The sequence below is a fragment of the Theobroma cacao genome, chromosome 6, assembly GCF_053813885.1.
Source record: "Theobroma cacao isolate CCN51 chromosome 6, ASM5381388v1, whole genome shotgun sequence".
In the NCBI taxonomy this organism is placed as follows: Eukaryota; Viridiplantae; Streptophyta; class Magnoliopsida; order Malvales; family Malvaceae; genus Theobroma; species Theobroma cacao.
Window position 1 is genome coordinate 21,651,211 of NC_142644.1, and position 9,779 is coordinate 21,660,989.

Here is a 9,779-nt window from a genome sequence, read left to right on the forward strand (position 1 = left end):
TGTTCATTATCTTTTAAGGCTGAAACCCAAAGTCCAAAAGTTCCTCCAAGAATCCTCCATGGTTGCCCTTTCTCTTTAAATTCTTCTTAATCTCTAATCTTGGTATATTTTTCTTGAAACTACTCATAAGGAAAACAACCATAGATATAAAAAAAAAAAAGAGAGAAATTCCATTGTTACCATCTTGATTTAGCATTTCACACTTTGTCCACTCAAGGTTCAAGTTGCAAGCCATTCTTGAAGAATAAGTGGTGAGTTTATTTGATTGAGAAATCAATCTATGGTCTGGTGAATTTACTATAATTCACTAAGAATCAAGAATCGATAATTTTGCAAAAGAAAAACCTATTTCAGTAATTAGGGCATAACTTTCTCCTGAGATCCAAACGATATGATTCTAGAGGCATTGAAAAGTTTAGAAATAGGGCTACAATTCTTATATTTACCATTTTGCCCAATTCGAATGGGATCAAGGAGAAAAGTTGATCAAACAATGATAGTCAATGTGAACAGAATTTGAGGAACGAAATCAAGGAAAGGTATGTCCATTATTCTTTATAAATTCTTGATTTTTATGGATGTGATTACATCATTTTACAATAAGAATGATGTATGAATTTTGTTAATGTATTTGGATTGCTTGCTTCTGTTAAAGAAAAATTTTTGAAATCCATGGTTTACACAAACACATCAATGCACTAAGAACCAATCTCTAACAACTACATAGAAGACATGGCCGACTATACATGCTTAAATGTTGAAAGAAATGAAGGACTACTATATTACAAGGCAAAGGAAGTTGATCTTTTGGTAAAATGCATTCAAACTTGAAAAAACTTAGCCATAGTTAACTATAAACGAAGGCATAGTCGATTACTGATGCTAGAATATGAAAATGGATTACTCTTTGGAAATAGGTCGACTGTAGAAGTTATATAGTTAACTATTGAAGCCCTAATTCAAATTTTTGAAGAGCCATAGTTGACTACCTCACTCTCATGCTTGACTATAGACAATTAGCAATGGTTGAGATTAGTCATTTCTTGTGTCTAACGACTTTATCCTTGCTTATGACTATAAAAGGAAGCTACACACTCATTTTGAAGTAAAAGAAAACAAAGAAAAACATTCAAACGCTAGAGAAAAACTTCAAGATCTTTATTCCTCTCTTACACTCAATTTTTAGTCTTCTTTCAAGCATTCAAAGCCATATTTTGATATTCATTGAGGTGATATTCTTGTACCTATTTTATTAAAAGCTTAAACACTAGCTCATAAGCCTTTGAGAGGCATTCATTTATATTACTTTGTACACATTCTTGTAAAGATTTCAAGTTAGTCTTGAAAAGTTAGTGAGGGTTGTGCTTGCTTCCATTAAAAGGCATTTGTGAGGGTTGTGCTTGCTCCCGTTAAAAGGACTTATAAGGGCTTTCTCTTGAGCTTGGTAAAAAGTGATTGCGAAAATTTTGCTTGATCTTTTGAAAAAGCATTTATGAGTGTTTTGCTTGATTTCATTAAAAAGCACATTTCTTTAGTGGATTTGAAACTCCTTGAGCATCAAATGAAAAGACATAGGCATTTGAGAAAGCTTACCTTCTATAAAAATACTTGTGTCTTGATTTTCATTTTAGCTTTGTGGTTTATTGCTGGAAATTTATTTGAGAAAACCATTTAGTATACTTTCAACACAAGTAGTAAATTTGTTTTAGAAAAAGGGTTGATTTTTCACTAAGGTTATAAAGAAATTTTTAAAAGCCTAATTCACCCTTTTTTTTGTCTTTGTTGTATTAAGCTTACTACATTAATAGGCATAAACTAGTGCTAGAGGCATGGTGGAGCTAGATGTTCCTGCTTAGACTATAGTAAGACCATGTACGCCTATTGCTCGAGGCCGTGGTAGATGGGGTAAGGCCACCAATTCGGCCTGGACTAATACCTTCACTAATGATTAGACAACGAGATAGGCTCTTAAGGTAGGGACAATACCTATAGGTCAAGGTGTGACCCTAAAAGACCTAGTTGTCAATTTATGGAGTTGATTGCTTGGGTGGTTTTAGAGCAGAGGTGATGGGGTGAGGGCCACCCTACAGTACAAACCTCTTTCGATACATATAATCATGGTGATTAGCAAAAGCTATGTTGATTAAGATTGTGCTTGAGGTTTAGATGTCTAAGTTCATGAAGCTGAAACGACTTACATTTTCAATATTTGAGTAAGGTAGCTTTAGCATTTGCTGATACATAGGAGCATATTGATGATATTAACAAGATATGCAAAGTCTTTAATAACTCTAGCACTCGGATGGTGAAGTTTGTTGGGTTTAGATTGAGTAAGGTAGCTCAACAGTGATATAGTTTTGAGTTTAAGAATAAGGTAACAAATGCTGCTTCAATGACATGGAATGAGTTTAGTGTGGCATTCTTGGACAAGTTTATGTCGATAAGTGTGTGAGAGGCTAGAGCACGTAAGTTTGAGCTATTAATGCAAATACCTAGCATGATTGTATCAGAGTACAATATCAGGTTTACTAAGTTGGCAAGGTATGTGTCATACTTGGTGGTTATTGAGGAGATGCAACTAAGATGTTCATGAATGGATTGGAACACCTACTGTATAAGGTCGTAGCACCTCAAGAGTTTCTTAGTTACTCTAAGGTGGTAAACTATGCTTAAAGGCTTGAGGTGAAGGATTAGAAGGATAGAAAATATCATGATAGGTTGAAAAGGATAGAGATTGAGGGTCACTAGGGCTAATAAAGAGGTTCACAACCATCTTAGTATGGGAATGGTTCTAGTGGTAGAACTATGATGGATATGAAAGCTACTAAACCTCCTAAGTAATAGACTATTGGACAATTTAGTCAAGATCACTCTGATCTATTTGTGGTAAACGGAACCAAGGGTAAAGCCTTTAAGATTCTACATCATGCTACTTATTCGGAGTACTTGGCCATTTAACGATGGAGTGCTTTAACGGTCAATGGTCACTAAGATCTTCTCAAGGATACACACGACCAACTTTACCATTCCTTCCCATTGTTGTATAGCTTATCAACGAGGTCAAGAGAGCTAAGGGTCGAGGTGTTGGTATTGCTACTAAGGACAGAGCTTCAAGATTAAAATCTAGAGTATAGGGCATTACTGGTTGAGGATAGTTCAAAGTTTATGCTTTGACCCCACAAGATGTGCAGGCATCAAATGTAGTTGTTTCAGGTATTCTACCCATATTTTCTATTGATACATGTGTATTGTATGACCCTGGTGCTATACATTCTTTTGTATCTCTATAATTTGTATATAAATTGGGTATTGAGTGCTCTAAGATGGAGCAAGGTTTAATAGTATCTACACCTTTGAAAAAGGTGTTTATAATTGAGTATGAAAATAAGGCTTGCGTGGTCCAAATTAATGGAAGGGACACCCAAGTGACTTAGTGCTACTAAACATGTTAGATTTTGAAGTGATTCTTGGGATGGATTGATTATCTCCCAATTATGCTAGTATGGATTGCCACCATAAGGGAGTGAGGTTTGACTACCTAGAAAGTCATCTTTCTATATTTAGGGAGATCGCAGCATGGCCTAGAGTAGTATGATATCGGCCATGATTGTTAATAGTTCATGAGGCAAATGTTCTAAGGATTTTTAGCAATGCTGTTGGATACCCAAGTGGAGGTGGGTAATGTGGTCTATTTGTCTATTGTGGGAGAATATGTTGATGTATTCTCGAAAGAGTTACCTAGATTACCTCCTAGTAGAGAGATAGAGTTTTATATAGACTTGGTGCAGTATAGCAATACAATTTTTATTCCACCTTACTAGATGGCACCAGTAAAGCTTAAAGAGCTGAAGGATCAGTTAGAGGATTTGTTGGACTACGGTTTCATACGCCCTAGTGTCACACCATAGGGTGCACTAATATTATTTGTGAAGAAAAAAGATTGGTCGATGAGCTTATGTATCGACTATAGATAGTTAAACAAGGTGACTATATAAAACAAGTATCCTTTTCCATGTGTAGATAACTTATTTGATTAGTTGCAAGGGGCCAAGTGTTTCTTTAAGATTGACCTACGATCAAGTTATCACCAATTGAGGATTAGAGATAGAGGCATACCTAAGACCACTTTTTGCACAAGGTATGGTCACTATGAGTTTTTGGTTATATCATTTGGTTTTACTAATACCTCTATAGCTTTTATGGATATGATGAACATAGTGTTCATACCATACTTAGACAAGTTTGTAGTGGTGTTCATTGATGACATATTGATATGCTTGAGGAGTCAAAAGGAACATGAGCAGCACTTAAGGATTGTGCTGCAGACTTTAAAGGAGTATTAGTTGTATGCCATGTTCTCCAAATGTGAGTTTTGGCTTGATAGTGTTAGTTTCTTAGGTTACATTATGTCTAAAAATGGACTACAAGTATACTCAAAGAAGATAGAGGCGGTGGAAAAGTGGCTGAGGCTGACATCTATGATGAAAATCTATAGTTTCCTAGGATTGGCTAGCTACGACCATAAATTTGTTATGGAATTTTCTAGGATCACTGCTCTTATGACCAAGTTAACACAAAAAGGTGTAAAGTTCATTTGGATAGATGCATGTGAGGAGAGCTTTGAGAAGCTCAAGACTTGTCTCACCATAACACCGGTATTGAGTTTGCCATGTGGGACAGGGGGATATACAGTTTATTGTGATGCACCATGAGTGGAACTTGGTTATGTGTTGATGCAGCATGGAAATGTGGTAGCATATGCTTTTAAGTAGCTCAAGAGACATGAGCAGAATTACCCTACCCATGATTTGGAGATGGCAACCATAGTATTTGCCTTAAAGATTTTGAGGCACTATCTTTATGGAGAGACCTATGAAATTTATATGAAACAGAAGGGCTTTAAGTTCATTTTTAAGCAGGGAGATCTCACCCTTAAGCAATGTCAATGGATGGAGTTGTTTAAAGATTATGGTTGCATTATATTGTACGATCTTGACAAGGATAACATAGTGGCAAATGCTTTGTGCTATAAATTTATGGGGAGTTTAGCACACATCTCAATCAATAGAAGATCATTAGTGCAAGACATGCACGATTTGGGCGAGATGAGAGTTCAATTTGAGATCGATGATATTGAGGCATTCTTAGCCAAATCTAGAGTAAGATAAATCTTGATTGATTGTATTAGGGAAGCCCAAGGCAATGATGACTTTGTGCTAAAGCTTTTAAAGATCCTCAAGGAAGGAAAGGACAACTATTTACTAAAGTCACAGATGGATTGCTACGATATGGATCAAAATTGTAAGTGTTAGATATTGATGTTTTGAGAAAAGAGATCTTAAAAAAGGCTCATGTGGCTACTTATATAGTTCACCCAGGAACTATCAAGATGTATCATGATTTGATAGAGGTATATTGATGGGAAGGTCTGAAGAAAGACATGGTAGAGTTTGTAGCTAAGTGCTTAGTGTGCTAATAAGTTAAGGTAAAGCATTAGAGGCCTATCAGATTATCACAACCTTTACTGGTTCTTGCATGGAAGTGGGAACATATCTTTATGGATTTTGTGATTGGACTACCTCGTATGAGTAAAGGATGTGACTCAATTTGGGTTATAGTGGACAAGTGGACTAAGTCCACTCATTTTTTGTTGAGGAAGACCATTTATGGAATGACACAATATGCTAGATTATATAAGGATGAAATAATGTGTTTACAGGGGGTCCTTATCACCATAGTATTAGTTCATTAATTGATTTTAAGGGAAAGTTTAGGAAGTATTGAGGACCAAGTTAAATTTTGGTACTACTTTCCACCCATAGACAGATAGACAATTTGAGAGGACTATTCAAACTTTAGAGGACATGTTGCAAGGTTGTGTCATAGACTTTGGAGCCATTTAGGATAAACAATTGCCATTGGTAGTGTTTGCCTACAATAACAGCTTTCAGGCTAGTATTCAAATGATGCCTTATGAAACCTTATATAGGTAGAAGTGTAGGTTGCCCATTAGTTGGTTTAAGGTTAAAAAACAAAAACTTCTTGGTTCAGGGATGGTTCAAGAGACTACTGACAAGATTCAGATGATTAGACAGAAGATGTTGGTGGCACAAAGTTGTCAAAAGTCATATGTTGATCATAGACGTAAAGACTTGGAGTTTGAGGTAGGTGACCATGTTTTTTTGGGAGTTTTGTAAACCAAGGGAGTCATGAGATTCAACATGAAGGGAGACTTAAGCCCAAGGAACATTAGACCATTTGATATCCTAGAGAGGATTGGTGCAGTAGCATACTAATTAGCACTGTTTCCATACCTTTATAGTGTGCACTTAATATTCCATGTTTTAGTGCTTCAAAAATTCCATCTAGACATGTCTCATGTGATTCAGCAAGAGACAATTTTGTTAGTATATGCCCTTGAGCCAACTAGATTAGTCAAGAAATATATAGTCATTTAATGCATACTTAATTGCATGAATATATGTGATAGAGGTTTCTTTCATGTTAGCAAAATAATAAAGAGTTATTAAGTACTAATTAGATGGAGCCTATGGAATATAAAGGCTTTGCAAGAGAATTATAAAATTGTTACGATTATGAGATCTTTGTGCATCAAATCGATGTTCCTAAAATAGTTCATAATCATTATATTGTCAAGACAAGGCATTGATAATGCTTAGAGACTGGTACATATTAGCCTCTTTACTTAGGAAGTAAACAATCTATCTCATAGATTGAAGTATATGGGATACTTGAGGATGGCATGTTGGTGCTTATTAGAGAACAAGTTCACTGAACATGGCCTGTTATGAGAACTCTATTTGATATTTCACACAAGTGTCTATGGAATAGGTTCTTATGTGGTAGTCATGCAACTAGTCCTCGAACATGAGAAATTAGGTTATCTTGTATGGGGAATGACATATTTTTAGTTCACCCCTACGAGTCTATAGTCAACTAGATGCTTAAACATGGTATTTTAGGTGTGCCATGAACCCTGCTAGGTGGATGAGTTATCAAAAGAGGATTTATCACCCCAAGTGATATGAAAGGATGTATCTCATTTGTTTTCAATCCTAGATTAATTGTATAAAGCCTTTGGCCAAAGCATGATGGATTTGAGGAAAGTTAGTTTCCTAAATTCATAAGGTTAGTCATGAATTATGAGAACTAATATGGAATGTCATAAATAGGCACTGAGCCATGCTTTATGACATTTGAGATATTTGATGAAAGGATCGTATTGCACTGAGAGCCTTATCATTGAAGGGCTTTGTCAAATTCTTTAATTGACTTTCTAACATTTGAATGGTCATGATGTGTTGCTAGATACTGTTCATGATCTATAAATATAAATCAATTATTAAATTGATATTTGATTATGATTTATACATATTGCCAACATGATAGAAACCTAATAGGTCACACAAATTAAGTGGCATAATTGAGATTAAATAAGGATAATTAATTAAGTTGGACTTAATTGAAATAGACCAAAATAAAGTGAAAAATTTAATTAAGTTCACCAAGACTTAATTGAAAAAAAATACAAATGTTGTATCTAGGGTTACAACTTAGTTTGGCTATATAAATATGTTATGTTAGCCAACTAAAACTCTAAGCCATAAGCCATTTCTTAGCCGATCCATAAAAAAATAAGAAAAGAAAAATAAGTTTTCTTTGTCTGACAAGAATGGAGTTTGACTAGGATTTTTGGTCTTTTGGTTTTTCTAAAAACAAACTTGCTAACACAAGTAAAATGAATCCTACCTTTGAGAAGGTTTTATTTGGTCACTGTGTGGGTTATTGCTAAAGGCCAAATACTTGGGTGGTTGAATATTTGACAAATCTTAAAGGAAAAGAGGCAAAAATTTTGGCTGCAAGATTTTAACTATTTTATTCTCTTTTTTAGGTTTTGTGCTTGATCACAAGCCTTTTGGATTTAATTAGCTCTTGATTATGATATCTAGAGTAAGGTATTTAATACTTGAACTTATGAGTGTTCATAACTAATTTGAAAATTGGATAAAAATACAGACAATTGATCTTGAGTGATTCGACTATTTCCTAGATTAAATATATATCGTATTTTTTCTCTACGTTATGCTTTTAATTTATTGATTAATGTCATGTTTAAGCATGAGGTTCAATCCGAGTAGTAGTATCAGAGCCTTTGTTTGATGTTTTTCATGTAATTTGCATGCTTGATTCTTGGTGATAATCAATAAGTTGATTTGTGTATTGGTTTGGTTTATATCTGTTTTAAAAGCTTTTTTTAAAATTTGTTTTTCATTTGAATTCAAATTTGGATAAAATGTTATTAATTCATTAAAGTTTTTTTTAAAATGTTTAAAATCATGTTTAATTGAAGAATTAAAGAAAGGATTAAAAGGCTTGCAAAGCCAAGTTAAAATTTAATAGTTTTGAGTTATTCTTCGAAAGTAGTGTGTCGATTATTTTTTCTACGATTGGGCAAGTGTTATGAGTAGTTTTTAACTGTTAAAAATTAATTTTATCAAATTAGATTACTTAATATTTTTGACCAGACTTGATTCAGTACGAAAAGGTTCATAAAATTCCAAAACAACAAAGATTTAATGTAGAAAATTATGGGTAGCTATGATTAATTTTTGGTGGCTTAATTCTTCATAAAGTTCTATATTTAATTGTTAAACACACTTGTTGGAAATTTCTAGCGACTTTGTTCATGAGTTTGACTAATGATTTATGGAGTTTTAAGAGCACTTAAACCTATTAATAGGGTGGCAATAGTTACCTGAAATTCCCTTAAGGCCAATAGCTAATTTATTAGCATTGGATGCCATCTATTTTAATTTTGGGTGATTCATAAAGAATAGGAAATTATTTTCTACTTAAAATATATTTCTAAAATTATGATTAGCATTTTAATTTGGGAGATTCATAGGAAATTATTTCCTACTTTAAAATGGATTCCTAAAATTATATTATAGCATTTAACTTTTCTTAAAATTTTGGTTTGACTAGAAGTTTCCAAAATTTGTTAAATCACAATTTAGGTAACTTGAACAAGATACAATTAAGGAAACTAATCCATGTTGTAAATGTTAGAAATTAAGATGTTGTCTTAGATATATTTTAGGAAGTTTACCTAAAATAAAAGGGTTTCTAAAATTGTAAGGAGTTTTCATTATGGAAAAAAATTAAAAATGGAAAGTTTTATTTTAATGAATTTTTAATAAGAAATAAGGAGTAAAAGGTTTGCTTTAAGTGTTTTGAAAATGGGTATTTCTTAAACACTAAATTAAAATAAAGTAATGCCAAATATTTTGAGTTTAGCACTTTGAGTGAGTTGATTGATGCTTTTTTCGAATAACACACAAGATCAGCAAGTGATATTGAGCTTGCATTTATTTCTATGCTTTTAATTGTGATTATAAAGCATGAGGATGATTATGGACTTAGACCATAGAAGATTAGGACATGGATGGTTAAATTTATTTCCTATGGTATTTATTTTGAAATAGTATCCGCGCACCCTACCTTACTCTTATTTTCTTTGGGATTGTAAAATTCTTTTCTCACCTAACTCCACTTGAATGTAACTCGAGGTTTCTTGATTATAAAATGTAATTAGTTACATCAAAGTGTAAAACTAGGGTTAGATAAAACTTTTTTGTAACTTGAAGATGGAGATCTAAAGGCACCATGGAGATTCAAGGTGTGAGACTTTGACCTTTATAGACTTGTAGATAGAAGTACACGCGATATCCCTGATCATGGGTAATTTCATCATTTTC